The 16,361-nt window shown below is 45.0% G+C and overlaps 1 long non-coding RNA gene across 1 annotated transcript in view; it reads left to right on the forward strand.

Annotated features, from left to right (window-relative positions):
* The window catches only part of LOC137538001 (uncharacterized), a 77,522-nt gene extending 62,596 nt beyond the window's left edge, over positions 1-14,926 (forward strand). The window contains exon 4 of the long non-coding RNA XR_011024672.1: positions 13,761-14,926. This is a non-coding gene — a long non-coding RNA (uncharacterized lncRNA). The remainder of the gene's footprint in view (positions 1-13,760) is intronic.
* Positions 14,927-16,361: the final 1,435 nt, after the last annotated feature.

Consider the following 16,361-nt stretch of genomic DNA (forward strand, 5'->3'; position numbering starts at 1 on the left):
TGAGAAGTGAAATTAAGTTTATTGGATTTACAGAAAGTGCGCAATAATTGTTTAAATAAAATTAGGCAGGTGCATAAATTTGGGCACTATTGTCATTTTATTGATTTTAAAATCTTTATAACTAATTATTGGAACTCAAATTGGCTTGGTAAGCTCAGTGACCCCTGACCTACATACACAGGTGAATCCAAGTATGAGAAATAGCATTTAATTGGGTCAATTGTAAGTTTCCCTCCTCTTTTAATTTTCTCTGAAGAGTAGCAACATGGTGGTCTCGATTCAACTCTCAAATGACCTGAAGACAAAGATTGTTCGCCGTCATGGTTTAGGGGAAGGATACAGAACGCTGTCTCTGAGATTTCAGCTGTCTGTTTCCACAGTTAGGAACATATTGAGGAAATGGAAGACCATAGGCTCAGTTCAAGTTAAGGCTCGAAGTGGCAGACCAAGAAAAATCTAAGATAGACAGGAGCGACGAATGGTGAGAACAGTCAGAGTCAACCCACAGACCAGCACCAAAGACCTACAACATCATCTTGCTGTAGATGGAGTCACTGTGCATCGTTCAACCATTCGGCGCACTTTACACAAGGAGATGCTGTATGTGAGAGTGATGCAGAGGAAGCCTTTTCTCTGCACACAGCACAAACAGAGCCACTTGAGGTATGCTAAAGCACATTTGGACAAGCCAGCTTCATTTTGGAATAAGGTGCTGTGGACTGATGAATCTAAAATTGAGTTATTTAGGCATAACAAGGGGCGTTATGCATGGAGAAAAAAAGAACACAGCATTCCAAGAAAAACACCTGCTACCAACAGTAAAATATGGTGGTGGTTCCATCATGCTGTGGGGCTGTGTGGCCAGTACAGGGACTGGGAATCTTGTCAAAGTTGAGGGATGCATAGATCCCACTCAGTATCAGCAGATTTTGGAGACCAATGTCCAGGAATCAGTGACAAAACTAAAGCTGCGCTGGGGCTAGATCTTTCAACAAGACAACGACCCTAAAAATTGCTCAAAATACACTAAGGCATTCATGCAGAGGAACAAGTACAACGTTCTGAAATGGCCATCTTAGTCCCCGGACCTGAATATAATTAAAAATCTGTGGTGTGAGTTAAATGCTTGGCGACCGCGTCACGCGGTGGGCGTGGCCGCAGCGGCAGCCCCAGGACCACCTAACGCCGATCGTCGTAAAGTCCTGGGTCAGCAGTTAGCAGGAGATCGCGCGCAGGCTGCATGCGCATCTCCTGCTCGGGGGCGGTGTTTCACCCCACCTTCAGTCTCTGAGCGGCAATCGCCGCTCTGGAGACTGTAAGATGGCGAAACTGCTGTCTATTTGCATAGTACAGCGCTGCAATCAGCAGCAGCGCTGTACTGGGGACAGTCCTGTGACACGGCTGTCCCCCTGGGAGTCCTGAAGGTGATCGGCTGTCATAGGCTGAAGCCTATGACAGCTGATCACAGTAATTGGCTGGCGGGGGGAGGGAGGGAGGGCTCAGGATAAAAATAATTTAAAAAAAAGTAAAAGTACAATTTATGAAAAAAAAAATATTTACATAAAAAAAAATAAACACAGGGGGGAGCGATCAGACCCCACCAACAGAGTGCTCTGTTGGTGGAGAGAAAAGGGGGGGGGGGGGGGAATCACTTGTGTGCTGTGTTGTGCGGCCCTGCAGCTTGGCCTTAAAGCTGCAGTGGCCCATTTTATATAAAATGGCCTGGTCACTAGGGGGGTTTAGCACTGCAGTCCTCAAGTGGTTAAAGAGAACTGTCCATGCTTGCAAGCCATCAAACCTGAATAAACTAGAGATGTTTTGTAAAGAGGAATGGTCCAAAATACCTTCAACCAGAAGCCAGACTCTCACTGAAACCTACAGGAAGCGTTCAGAGGCTGTAATTTATGCAAAAGGAGGATCTACTAAATATTGATTTCATTTCTTTTTTGTGGTGCCCAAATTTATGCACCTGCCTAATTTTGTTTAAATGATTATTGCACACTTTCTGTAAATCCAATAAACTTAATTTCACTTCCAAATATCACTGTGTGTCTCCTATATGATATATTTAACTGACATTTTTTTTATCATAACAACCAACGATTTATACAGGAAAATCATGACGATTAACAACGTTGCCCAAACTTTCGCACCCCACTGTACCTATCTAAGCTATACTGGGGGCATATACCTATCTAACCTATACTGGGGGCAAGATTATGGGGCCCCGTACTAGTGTTGGCCCACATTATTTTTTACAGACTAAGATATAATAATTTACTGACCACAGATAATTTACACTGATAAATAAACCTGCGCCGCGCGTGGCGAAAAATGGGTGTGGTCATGTAACAGAATGTGGGCGTGGTCATGGGTGGGGAAAAATATACATGACCTTAGCAGTAGTGTAAAAGGTCTGTCGGGGAAGTTTTAACTCTGCCATAGTGTTTCCCCCCAAAATACATGTAATCTGACAGCATTTCACCAAAATCCTGCAATATGGCAGAGGTTCCTCCAAAATACAGATAATATGGCAGTCGTTCCCCCAAAATAGACTTAATCTGGCAGCAGCAGTTCCCCAAATACACATAATTTGGCAGCAGTTCCCCAAAATATGCGTAATCTGTCAGCGGATCACCCAAAATACATGTAATCTGGAAGCAGTGGTTACCCCAAAATACACATAATCTGGAAGCAGCAGTTCCCCCAACATACACAATCTGTCAGCGGTTCCCCAAAAATACACTTAATCTGGCAGCTGTTTCCCAAAATACACTTAACCAGCCTGGCGGTATGGACGAGCTCAGCTCGTCCATTACCGCCGGAGGCTGCCGCTCAGGCCCTGCTGGGCCGATTTTAATCAAATAAAAAGGAGCACACGCAGCCGGCACTTTGCCAGCCGCGTGTGCTACCTGATCGCCGCCGCAGCGCGGCGATCCGCCGCGTGCAGCGGCGAAAGAGGGTCCCTCCAGCCGCCCGAGCCCAGCGCAGCCAGACCAAACAGTTCAGGCCAGCGCTAAGGGCTGGATCGGAGGCGGCTGACGTCAGGACTCCGCCATGGCGACGAGGAAAGCATAACAAGAAGGGCCGCTCATCGCGGCCTTTCTTGTTACTTCTGAACGCCGGAGGCGATCAGAAGTACGCATTAGGAGCGCCTTCTAGTGGGCTTTTATGCAGCCAACTTTCAGTTGGCTGCATGCAATCGTTTTTTTTTATTAAAAAAAAAAGTCCGGTCGCCAGCCTGGCGATCTTAATAGAACACCAGGATGGTTAATATGGCAGCTGCGGTTCCCCAAAAATAGTTAATCTGGCAGCAGTTCCCCCAAAATAGGTGCCCCCAGTATAGGTAACCAGGTCAAAAGGTATCACACCAGTGGAAGTAACCAGGTCTATAAGTTTTGCCTTTGCAGGTATCCAGGTCTATAGGTTTCCCCAGTTTAGATAGCCAGGTCTATAGGTGTCCCTAGAATTGATAGCCAGGTCTATGGGTGTCCCCAGAATAGGTAGCCAGGTCTACAAGTGTCTCCAGAATAGGTAGCCAGGTCTATAGGTGTCCCCAGTACAGATAGCTAAGTCTATTGGTGTATCCAGTATAGATAGCCAGTTCTATTGGTGTCCCCAGTATATGTAGCCAGGTGTATAGGTGTTCCATCCCAGTATAGCCAGGTCTATAGTTCTCCCCAGTATATGCAGCCAGGCCTTTAAGTATCCCCAGTGTATGTAGCCAGGTCTATAGTTGTCCCCAGTATAGGTAGCCAGGTGTATAGGTCTCCCCAGTATTTGTAGCCAGGTCTATAGGTGTCCCCAGTATATGAACATCTCCCCCCCCCTTCCCTCACCTTCGGGCCCCCCTTCCTGGCTCTCCTCTCCGGATAAATGTTTAAGTCTTGGACGGTGCAGCGTCTGACAGCGAGCAGGGACTTACCGCTGTCCTTCTAGTCGGCAGTGGGAGCTTTGATCTGTGCGCCGCTAGTCTGGTCTTGAATAGACCAGACTAGCGGCACACAGATGACAGCTCCCTCCGGCGTCTGTGTAACAGCGGTAAGCCCCTGCCCGCTTTGAGACGGTGCACTGTCCGAGACTTAAACATTTACAGTGATGTGAAAAACTATTTGCCCCCTTCCTGATTTCTTTTTCTTTTGCATGTTTGTCACACTTAAATGTTTCTGCTCATCAAAAACCGTTAACTATTAGTCAAAGATAACTAACTGATAACTAATTGAACACAAAATGCAGTTTTAAATGATGTTTTTTATTATTTAGTGAGAAAAAAAACTCCAAACCTACATGGCCCTGTGTGAAAAAGAAATTGCCCCCTGAACCTAATAACTGGTTCGGCCACCCTTAGGAGCAATAACTGCAATCAAGCGTTTGCGATAACTTGCAACGAGTCTTTTACAGCGCTCTTGTAACGATTGGTGTCAGCACACAGAGAGAATCTGATTATTGGTGATCTGCAGTATCACCAACAATGCTGATATATACCTGATTATTGATGATCTGCAGAACCACCAATAATACAAGTATAACTAACCTCTGGACACCTGATAACGTGTAAGTGTTTGGTGCAACAGTAGATGAGCATGGACCACCTATGGAGCAGGTGGCCCTTGACCGTATGAGGAGTATCTCCTTAGTAAAGGGCTGGAGATAACCAGAGAGCCGGTGATTCCCTGAACAGCTGGGAATCAGACTCTACTGCAGTCAAAGGACTCCTATGGGATAGAGTCCCTGACTGGACTGCAGAGAATCCCCTCTGAGAGACAGGGAGTCTCTGCAACTACCTGACACCTAACCAGGTGGTGTCACAGGTAGTACAGACAGGCTGATCACCCAAGGAGTGAGTGACAGCCAGAAGGGTCGGCCAGGCTGGGTCGGCAACACACGAGCAGATAAGGTACTGAGACAGAAGGCTGATTCGGTAACCAGGTACAGGCAGGGTCGGCAACAGGTAATCAGATGTGCATAGGTACCGAATCAGATAGCAGGAGAGAGGTCAAGAGAGCAATAGGTCATAACAGATATCAATCAGAGGCCTAGTCTAGAGTGTGAGGTCCGTGGTCCCAACAACAAGGAACTGGTCTAAAGAATAACACAGTACTGACACAGTATCCCTAAGCTTGGGTGTGAGGTCCGTGGTCACAACACCCTGGAACTGGTCTAAAGTATAACACAGTAATGACACAGTATTTCTAAACTTCGGTGTGTGGTCCTTGGTCACAACACCCTGGAACTGGTCTAAAGAATAACACAGTACTGACACAGTATCCCTAAGCTTGGGTGTGAGGTCCGTGGTCACAACACCCTGGAACTGGTCTAAAGTATAACACAGCAATAACACAGTAATCTGGCTAAGTGTGAATTCCCAGGTCCACCTGGTTCTAACACACTGTGGGATCTGACTATGGTCTGAGTGCTAACACATAAGCATTCGCAACGGCAGACAACCTGAGACTGACCAGCGAGATCTATATATAGAGCGTGCTGCTCCTCAGCGCCACCCAGCGCCGCTCAGCCAATGACGATCAGCTGATCCCTCTCCTCTTGGCATAAAGGTCCTGCCTCCCAGCGCGCGTGCGCGTAGCTCTCCATCTGTGTGCACTAGAAGGCTCAGATACACCAGACGCATGCTGTTGTGCGGAAACCGCCGGTCTGAACGCGGAGACAGCCGCCTCGCCGCCAGACCGCGCGACGGCGTCTCCACAATCCTTTACAGCTCTGGAGGAATTTTGGCCCACTCATCTTTGCAGAATTGTTGTAATTCAGCTTTATTTGAGGTTTTTTTTTTAGCATGAAACGCCTTTTTAAGGTCATGCCACAACATCTCAATAGGATTCAGGTCAGGACTTTGACTAGGCCACTCCAAAGTCTTCATTTTGTTTTTCTTCAGCCATTCAGAGGTGGATTTGCTGGTGTGTTTTGGGTCATTGTCCTGCTGCAGCACCCAAGATTGCTTCAGCTTGAGTTGACGAACAGATGGCCGGACATTCTCCTTCAGGATTTTTTGGTAGACAGTAGAATTCATGGTTCCATCTATCACAGCAAGCCTTCCAGGTCCTGAAGCAGCAAAAAAAAAAAAACAACCCCAGACCATCACACTACCACCACCACTTTTTACTGTTGGTATGATGTTCTTTTGCTGAAATGCTGTGTTACTTCTACGTCAGATGTAATGGGACACGCACCTTCCAAAAAGTTCAACTTTTGTCTCGTCGGTCCACAAGGTACAGTGGCTTGCAAAAGTATTCTGCCCCCTTGAAGTTTTCCACATTTTGTCACATTACTGCCACAAACATGAATCAAGTTTATTGGAATTTCATATAAAAAACAATACAAAGTGGTGTACACGTGAGAAGTGGAACGAAAATCATACATGAGTCCAAACATTTTTTTACAAATAAATAACTGCAAAGTGGGGTGTGCATAATTATTCAGCCCCCTTGATTCAATACTTTGTAGAACCACCTTTTGCTGCAATTACAGCTGCCAGTCTTTTAGGGTATGTCTCTACCAGCTTTGCACATTTAGAGACTGAAATCCTTGCCCATTCTTCTTTGCAAAACAGCTCCAGCTCAGTCAGATTAGATGGACAGCGTTTGTGAACAGCAGTTTTCAGCTCTTGCCACAGATTCTCGATTGGATTTAGGTCTGGACTTTGGCTGGGCCATTCTAACACATGAATATGTTTTGTTTTAAACCATTCCACTGTTGCCCTGGCTTTATGTTTAGGGTCGTTGTCCTGCTGGAAGGTGAACCTCCACCCCAGTCTCAAGTCTTTTGCAGACTCCAAGAGGTTTTCTTCCAAGATTGCCCTGTATTTGGCTCCATCCATCTTCCCATCAACTCTGACCAGCTTCCCTGTCCCTGCTGAAGAGAAGCACCCCCAGAGCATGATGCTGCCACCACCATATTTGACAGTGGGGATGGTGTGTTCAGAGTGATGTGCAGTGTTAGTTTTCCGTCACCCATAGCGTTTTGCATTTTGGCCAAAAAGTTCAATTTTGGTCTCATCTGACCGGAGACCCTTCTTCCACATGTTTGCTGTGTCCCCCACATGGCTTGTGGCAAACTGCAAATGGGACTTCTTATGCTTTTCTGTTAACAATGGCTTTCTTCTTGCCACTCTTCCATAAAGGCCAACTTTGTGCAATGCACAACTAATACAGTGGCTTGCAAAAGTTTTCGGCCCCCTTGAAGTTTTCCACATTTTTTCACATTTCTGCCACAAACATGAAACAATTTTATAGGAATGCCACGTAAAAGACCAATACAAAGTGGTGTACACGTGAGAAATGGAACGAAAATCATACATGATTCCACACATTTTTTACAAATCAATAACTGCAAAGTGAGGTGTGCATAATTATTCAGCCCCCTGAGTCAACACTTTGTAGAACCACCTTTTGCTGCACTTACAGCTGCCAGTCTTTTAGGGTATGTCTCTACCAGCTTTGCACATCTAGAGACTAAAATATTTGCCCATTGTTCTTTGCAAAAGTGCTCCATCTCAGTCAGATTAGATGGACAGCGTTTGTGAACAGCAGTTTTCAGATCTTGCCACAAATTTTCGATTGGATTTAGACCTGGACTTTGACTAGATCATTCTAACACATGAATATGTTTTGTTTTAAACCATTCCATTGTTGCCCTGGCTTTATGTTTAGGGTTATTGTCCTGCTGGAAGGTGAACCTCAGCCCCAGTCTCAAGTCTTTTGCAGACTCCAAGAGGTTTTCTTCTAAGATTGCCCTGTATTTGGCTCCATCCATCTTCCCATCAACTCTGACCAGCTTCCCTGTCCCTGCTGAAGAGAAGCACCCCCAGAGCATGATGCTGCCACCACCACCATATTTGACAGTGGAGATGGTGCATTCTGAGTGATGTGCAGTGTTAGTTTTCCGCCACACATAGCGTTTTGCATTTTGGCCAAAAAGTTCCATTTTGGTCTCATCTGACCAGAGCACCTTCTTCCACATGTTTGCTGTATCCCCACATGGCTTGTGGCAAACTGCAAACGGGACTTCTTATGCTTTTCTGTTAACAATGGCTTTCTTCTTGCCACTCTTCCATGAAGGCCAACTTTGTGCAGTGCATGACTAATAGTTGTCCTATGGACAGATTCCCCCACCTGAGCTGTAGATCTCTGCAGCTCATCCAGAGTCACCATGGGCCTCTTGACTGCATTTCTGATCAGCGCTCTCCTTGTTTGGCCTGTGAGTTTAGGTGGACGGCCTTGTCTTGGTAGGTTTACGGTTGTGCCATACTCCTTCCATTTCTGAATGATCGCTTGAACAGTGTTCCGTGGGATGTTCAAGGGGATGTTCTTTTTGTAGCCTAAGCCTGCTTTAAATTTCTCAATAACTTTATCCCTGACCATTCTGGCGTGTTCTTTGGACTTCATGGTGTTGTTGCTCACAATATTCTCTTAGACAACCTCTGAGGCCGACACAGAGCAGCTGTATTTGTACTGACATTAGAGTACACACAGGTGCACTCTATTTAGTCATCAGCACTCATCAGGCAATGTCTATATGGGCAACTGACTGCACTCAGACCAAAAGGAGCTGAATAATTACGCACACCCCACTTTGCAGTTATTTATTTGTAAAAAAATGTTTGTAATCATGTATGATTTTCATTCCACTTCTCACGTGTACAGCACATTGTATTGGTCTTTCATGTGAAATTCCAATAAACATTTCATGTTTGTGGCAGTAATGTGACAAAATATGGAAAACTTCAAGGGGGCCGAATACTTTTGCAAGCCACTGTATTTTCCCAAAAGTCTTGGCAATCATTAAGATGTTTTTTAACAAAATTGAGCCGAGCCTTAATGTTTTTTTTGCTTAAAAGTGGTTTGCGCCTTGGATATCTGCCATGCAGGCCGGTTTTGCCCAGTCTCTTTCTTATGGTGGAGTCGTGAACAATGACCTTAATTGAGGCAAGTGAGGCCTGCAGTTCTTTAGATGTTGTCCTGGGGTCTTTTGTGGCCTCTCGGATGAGTTTTCTCTGCGCTCTTGGGGTAATTTTGGTCGGCCAGCCACTCCTGGGAAGGTTCATCACTGTTCCATGTTTTTGCCATTTGTGGATAATGGCTGTCACTGTGGTTTGCTGGAGTCCCAAAGCTTTAGAAATGGCTTTATAACCTTTACCAGACTGATAGATCTCATTTACTTTTGTTCTCATTTGTCCCTGAATTTCTTTGGATCTTGGCATGATGTCTAGCTTTTGAGGTGCTTTTGGTCTACTTCTCTGTGTCAGATAGCTCCTATTTGAGGGCTTGTTTCCACTATTGCGGTGCGGAATCGCCTGGATTCCACCGCTGATGAAATCGCATGCGGATGCGATTCCCCATGCGGTGTTTGCCGCGAATTCGCATAGGTGAGGGTATATGCGATTTTAACCATGTCACTGCCTGTGTGAATTTAAATTGGTACCTATGCAAATTCGCATGCGAATTCACGGCAAAAAACGCATGGGGAAAACGCATGCGATTTCCCTATTAAATTCATTGCATGAGATTCGCATGCATTCCACTCGCAGGCGAATTCTGCGGCTCTTTTGTGCGTTTTTTCACCGCTGAAAAAAACGCACCTCAACAACGCTACAGTGGAAACAGGCCCATCCACTTGCATTACATGTGCAAATCCGCATGCTTTGGACGCATGCGGATTCGCGATAGTGGAAACGAGCCCTGAGTGATTTCTTAATTGAAACAGGTGTGGCAGTAATCAGGCCTGGGGGTGACTACAGAAATTTAACTCAGGTGTAATAAACCACAGTTAAGTTATTTTTTAACAAGGGAGGCAATCACTTTTTCACACAGGGCCATGTAGATTTGGAGTTTTTTTTCTCACTAAATAATAAAAAACATTATTTAAAACTGCATTTTGTGTTCAATTATGTTATCTTTGACTAATAGTTAACGGTTTTTGATGAGCAGAAACATTTAAGTGTGACAAACATGCAAAAGAATAAGAAATCAGGAAGGGGGCAAATAGTTTTTCACATCACTGTATCTGGAGGGGAGAGCCAGGAAGGGGGGCCCCAAGGTGAGGGAAGGGAGGGGGGAGACGTCCGCCCTTCTCCGCCACTTTGCCCACAGCTCTCTTTCACTGGTCTCCTCCCCTCCTGCTCATGGTGCTCTGGCGGCCCCCCCCCCCCCCCTGACCACGGGCTCGAATGGTCACTCTGCCCCTGGTAAGGAGTATAACTTGGCCTGAGGTCGAAGGGAAATGGCCTAAGTTAGAGTGTATGCTTCTCGTAAAAAGTCAGTTTAGTGGGAACAGTTAAAAATGTCAAACGTTGGAGACTAACGTATATGTTGTGGAAGGGGATTCCAGAGGAGGAGTGAAGCACGTGAGATACTTTGGAGTACCATAGCATAAATTGTTTGTTTATTGTAATAGAAACACCCTGTGGTCTCACAGGAGGGACCTGCACAGGTCAGGGCCTAAACTGTACAACAAAAAATGAAATCAGTCCTAACAGAATTCACCAAGGGCCGCTAGTAATGCTTTTCAAAACAAACAAAAGGGGATTTTGTTAAGGAGAAAAAGCAGTATGACCGGCACTCAAAGATAGGGACTGGAAACAGCACTGGATTCTGGTCACCACCGTGCTCACATCCATAAACCAAAGTAGTACTTAAACGAAGAGAATGAAAGCAGATCTGGCACCGGCTGCAGTTAACCAATTTCCTTTAATCCAGTGGGTACAGCATACAAACAAGTAGTGAAAGGGTCGGCCTAACAGCCGTTTCGCAGGTCTCCCTGCTTCTTCAGAGGCACATAGATGTGCCTCTGAAGAAGCAGGGAGACCTGCAAAACGGCTGTTAGGCCGACCCTTTCACTACTTGTTTGTATGCTGTACCCACTGGATTAAAGGAAATTGGTTAACTACAGCCGGTGCCAGATCTGCTTTCAAACAAAAGGGGAATTGGAAAAAATCATATAACAATACATTTATTAATTAGTCATGTACAAAAGACTTCTTAGGACTACTATCACTAAATGTATAAAAATAAATCTAAAAATTATTGATAGCTAAGACAAAAAAAAAAGTAGTAGGGAGAATAAGGGCTAAGGGCCGGTGCACACCGAGCGGCTTTTTCAGCGTTTTCAGATCCGCTTACGGCTGCGGATCCGCTTGGTCAATGTATCTCAATGGGGTGGTTCACACCAGAGCGGGAGGCGTTTTGCTGAAACGCATACTCCCGGGGTGAGGAATTTTTTGGATTGTGGATGTGTTTCTGCCTCAATGTTAAGTATAGGAAAAACGCAAACCGCTCTGAAAATGGCAGTTCAGAGCGGTTTTGCAGGCGTTTTTGTTACAGAAGCTTTACTGTAACAATATCTAAAATCTACTACACCAAAAACGCTTCACAAAACCGCAAAATGCTAGCTGAAACGCTACAGAAAAATAACAAAAAGCGTTTCAAAATCTGCTAGCATTTTGCGGATCTGCTAACGGGTTTTGGTGTGCACCGGGCCACATAGTTAAAAAAAAAACAAAAAAACACTCCTGCTGTTTAGAATAGATTAAGATGACATCCTGCATGAGACGCTGTTACCTACAGACTTCTGGGACGCTTTATTGCCTGCTGTAGGGGAGCAAATAATCATCTTTTTGATGCAAGAAAAAGATTACCCTTTCCTTGAGCTGATAGTGATTGGACCATTCCAACGACATATACAGTTCCCATCGTAGTAACTGTCGTCTGCCTTCCTGAAGAAATGCAGAAATATTATAGCAGCTAAAAGACCACTCTCCAGTTTCAGACAGGCCCAGCAGAGGCTGTCCTCTGGTGTGCCTGTCTGAAACTTGAGAGAGGTCCTTCACTTGCTATGACGTTTCTGCATGCTGTCAGGAAAGCAGGGGACAGTTTTACTATTGTGCTCGTAGGAGCTGAATATGTCGTTGGTATGGTCCAATGACTATCAGCTCAAGGAGAGAGGAATCTTTTCTTGCATCAAAAGGATGATTAATTGCTCCCTCACAGAAGGCAAAACTCCAGACTCCAGCTGGCATATGAACCAGTATCTGGGAACACACTTTTTTGTAATTGCTTGTTGGTATGTAGTAGAGCGGGACAGTTAGCCTAGAAAGCTGATAAGCAATGGAACGTGACACAACAGTGTACACAGCCAATGTATGCATAGCTCCCAACTGTCCCTTTTTCGGAGGGACAGTCCCTTTTTGGGAGCCCTGTCCCTCTTTCACCCTCATTTGTCCCTCTTTCAGGACTTTGTCCCTCTTTCTATGTAAATATATTTATTTCTCTACTAAAAATGTGTTTGATTGACTCTAAACTTTATTCCCATCCTTTAAATTGATATATTACTAATTTTAAAATGTTACTATGAAGGAAAATGAACAAGGATAGAAAGGACCAGTGTGGTTTGAATTATAAAACAACATATGTTTCTTATGAAATCTTTATGGTGTGCGTGACTAGAGGCGTGACTAGAGGCATGGTGAGGGCGTGGCCAGGGGTGTGGCAGGGGCGTGGCTTAAGTGTCCCCTTTTCTCATCTCAAAAAGTTGGGAGGTATGTGTATGTATTCATACACTAGTCAAGTAACTCATGACACACATTCTTCTTTACATGCATTTGGCAGTCCAAAGGATCAAACATGGATCTCTGGCCATCAGGCAGCCACCATACAACTATATCATGGCTTACCTCCCCTGGTCACCGGACAAGCATGTCTCGAATATAGCCATCATATTCCAAATGCAATATACTACAGCTGTATGATCTCTACAGACTCTGCACTTTAAAGTGAACCTAAACCAAAATGAAAAAAAAAAAAAAAGAGTTTCACTTACATGGGGCTTCTACCAGCCCCCTGCAGCCGCCCTGTGTCCGCACTGTCCTGGAACGGTTCTCCGGTCCCCCACCATGGCTTAGTTTTATTTTTGTGCGATCGGCCAGTCTATGGCCAGTGCACCAAGAATGTCCTTGCTCACATTGCCGGAAGCATACTGCACAGGCACAGTAGGAGCGAGGACACATTCGGCCAGGGCCGCGCCGGGACACAAAAATGAAATTTAGCCACGACGGGGGACCGGAGGATCTTACTGAGACAGTGCGGACACAGGGCGGCAGCAGTGGGCTGGTAGAAGCCCCAAGTGAAACTTTTTGTTTCATTTCAGTTTAAGTTTCCTTTAAAAGCAACATGCTTCCAATGCACATTCCACACTGAAGTGAATGATGGTTGTTACATAATCATTCCAGAGATTGTAATGGAGGGCGGAATGCCAGAAAGCCCTTTAAAATTCAGCAGCTCTACCTACATATGCACCCAACCTGAAACTCAATGCTAGTTGCTGAAAACGGACCAAACTTATCCCATAGTTAAAGTGGACCTGAACTCTTGCACAGGTCCGAAGGAAAACATAGAGAAATGCACTCTGTGTGTATTTAGAGAGCTTAGCCTCGGCAGAGCAGCTAATTTGTAAACACAGGATGATAACCCAATGTCTGCTTCCATGAAAGCAGGAAGTAGACACACTGCAGATTTAGTGCAGGATTTGTAGCAAAGAAATGTTTTTTCTTTAAAGGTTATTATGCAGTTGCTTATCCTTTAGAGCAGAGATGAAGTTCTGAGTTCAGGTCCGCTTTAAGGTAATTCCTGGGAACCCATCCTGATGCAGGGAACAGCAAAATCCAAACTTATTTGACACGAATATCACTCCTGCACTTGTCACTGCACTTCTTGGCCCATTTTTCATTGAATCCTTTTTTTTTTCTGTTGCAGTCCCGGGACAGAAAACTGCTGAGAGACAAGATTGGAGCAATCCAACATAGCTCAACTGCCTTTCGTCTAAACCTTGCTGCCACTGTGCTCAGTGGTGTGACTATTATTTTTGTCCTGATTTTTGCTGTTATCATCCCTGCTGCTAGTGCAGCCTCTGCTGCCTCTGCTGCCTCTGCTGCCTCTGCTGCCTCTGATTTTAAATGGCGAAATAATTATGGCCGATATTGATCAATGTGATTGTTAACCTTCAGGCTCAAGTTACTTGGTTCCTAATCATCTCTCATTATAATTCCTACTTAATGCAAATATATATGGCTGCTTTGGCGTTACATAATTACTCTCCGGCTGCAAACTACTGAATCTGGAGACAGGGATAAGAGTTCTGATACTCACTTTATAAATGGAAAGTGCCAGATAAATAAATCACACTTGTCTCTGTTTCTGATCTACCATTTAAAGGACAAACGACTTGGCGGCTGATTGATCATCCAATTCAATAATCAAATTCGGATGAAAATCGGTGCTGCCAAGTGCATACCCGACCGACAATGCAACCAATTTCTGGCCGAAATTGGTCGCATTAATTGATCAGCATGCGTGGCAGAAACTGCGAGCAATATCACGATGAGTAATCAAACCCCGTTGCTGTCCCCTCTAATGTAAAATGTCGTCGTCGCCAGCTCCCCACCCCCCTCCCGGTGCAAGCTATACATTACCTGTCCGCGGCCTCCGCTTGACCTGGGTTTCCTCCACTATCCATACATGCACGCCACGTGGTTGCCTAGTAACGTGGGAAGGTTTGTGCAAAGGAAGTCCCGGAGCAAGCGAAGGCTGCAGTCAGGTAATGTATAACATGCACTGGGCACCACGGGGATATTAAACATTAGGGGGGACAGAGTCGGTGCGGCATGGTCGTCAGATGTGGTGTCACAAGGCTGATTCCTGATCAATTTCATCAGAGCCGGGACAAGGTCCTCCAGCACCCAAGGCTGAGAAACCAAAGTGCGCCCCTACATCCCTGCCACCCCAGCATCACACACTGAATGCTATTAGACTAAGAGGCGCCACAGGGCCCACAACCCCTTAATATCTAGTTATCTGGCTTGCAGTCACTGCCATGTATCCCCTTTTCTTATTTCTTTCTGCTTCAAACACAATTAGGAATGACAGCTGAATTAATTCTGCGCCCCCCCCCCCCCCCCCCCCTACACTGCGCCCTGAGGCTGGAGCCTCTCCAGCCTATGCCTCGGCCCGGCCCTGAATTTCATCATGAAATATGGCCAGATGACAGATCTCTCTCTAATCAGATTCGATTAGAGAGAGATTTGTCTCCTGGTTAGATCTGCCCATCATCATTAGATGTATGGCTAATTTTATGCTGGGAATACATGTCTCGATTCTGAACTATTTAGATGGCTCGATAGATAATTTCTGACATGTCCGATCTCCGGCCCGATCGTTTTGCCGCTCGATTCCGCATTGAAGACAATGCAAAAAGATAAGAAAAACAATCGGAAGATAAGAGAATCGCCTGCGGAATCAAGCAGGGAATCGATCGAGCAGGAGAATCGAAAATCGAGCCGTGTATGCCCAGCATTAGAGTCTCATGAAATCCACTGATCCTGACATACATGATATGGGTGCTTGGTATTCAACTTTCCATTAGCAGATTAGGGGAATGGAGACAGACCATATTGCATTTATACATCTGTTTACCAAGAAAGATAGCAAGAAAGAGCTGAACTAAGCTGAACTATACTGAAATATCAGTAACATAGATGACCAAATATGCCATGAAAGCTCTTTTCCATGAAACAGCTTGTTTTCCTTGTTCAATCTGTTTTTATTAAGCAAGATATAGAGAAAGGAGTGTACAACAGTAGTGATCCGGGACTACAACAAATCCCAGCATTATTAACAAGCTTAATACAGCAGATGAATGCACAATACAGCTTGTTTTCCTATTGTTTATTTTTTCTTTTTTAACTCTAAACCAAAGTTTCCTGGATGTTGGCCAGAAACCACCTTTTTCTAATACAAAGACCTCACTGTACCAAACTGAGTGTATTACAGACATGGTTATAGTGATGTCCTTGTATTGCTCTCTAGCACAAGCTACAGAGAGTTATCAAAGCCACAAAGAAGATCATCGGAATCTGGAATCCCCTCCCATCTCTAGACCTCCTGTACCACACCAGACTGCAATCCAGAGCAGCTCCACAAGGCGGTTTAGGCAGGTACCTAGGGCTTAGAGAGAATCTAGGGGCCCAGTTTATGGTAGCCCCCAAATAAATCTTACCAAAAAAGCCAGGTGGCCATCAAGGGTGGACCGAAAGTTGTTGCTTGCTAAGGGCCCGATTTTACCCATCCCATTCCCCTGTGTTCTGTGTACCCATGTGTATGTTCTTTTCCCATGAAGGTCTGCTGTTCTGTCTTTGCCAACAATTCCTTGTACAATATCCTGTACTTGGTGACTAAAATCTATTCTGATTCTGTCTCTTTTGCTATTCTTTCTACAGATTTTTGCAAGAATCTATTGGTATTATAAAAATGATTTACTGCTATGTATTTTGGCAGCATTATAACTTTGCCTACAGATAT

Source organism: Hyperolius riggenbachi, chromosome 11 (assembly GCF_040937935.1).
Source record: "Hyperolius riggenbachi isolate aHypRig1 chromosome 11, aHypRig1.pri, whole genome shotgun sequence".
Taxonomy (NCBI): domain Eukaryota; kingdom Metazoa; phylum Chordata; class Amphibia; order Anura; family Hyperoliidae; genus Hyperolius; species Hyperolius riggenbachi.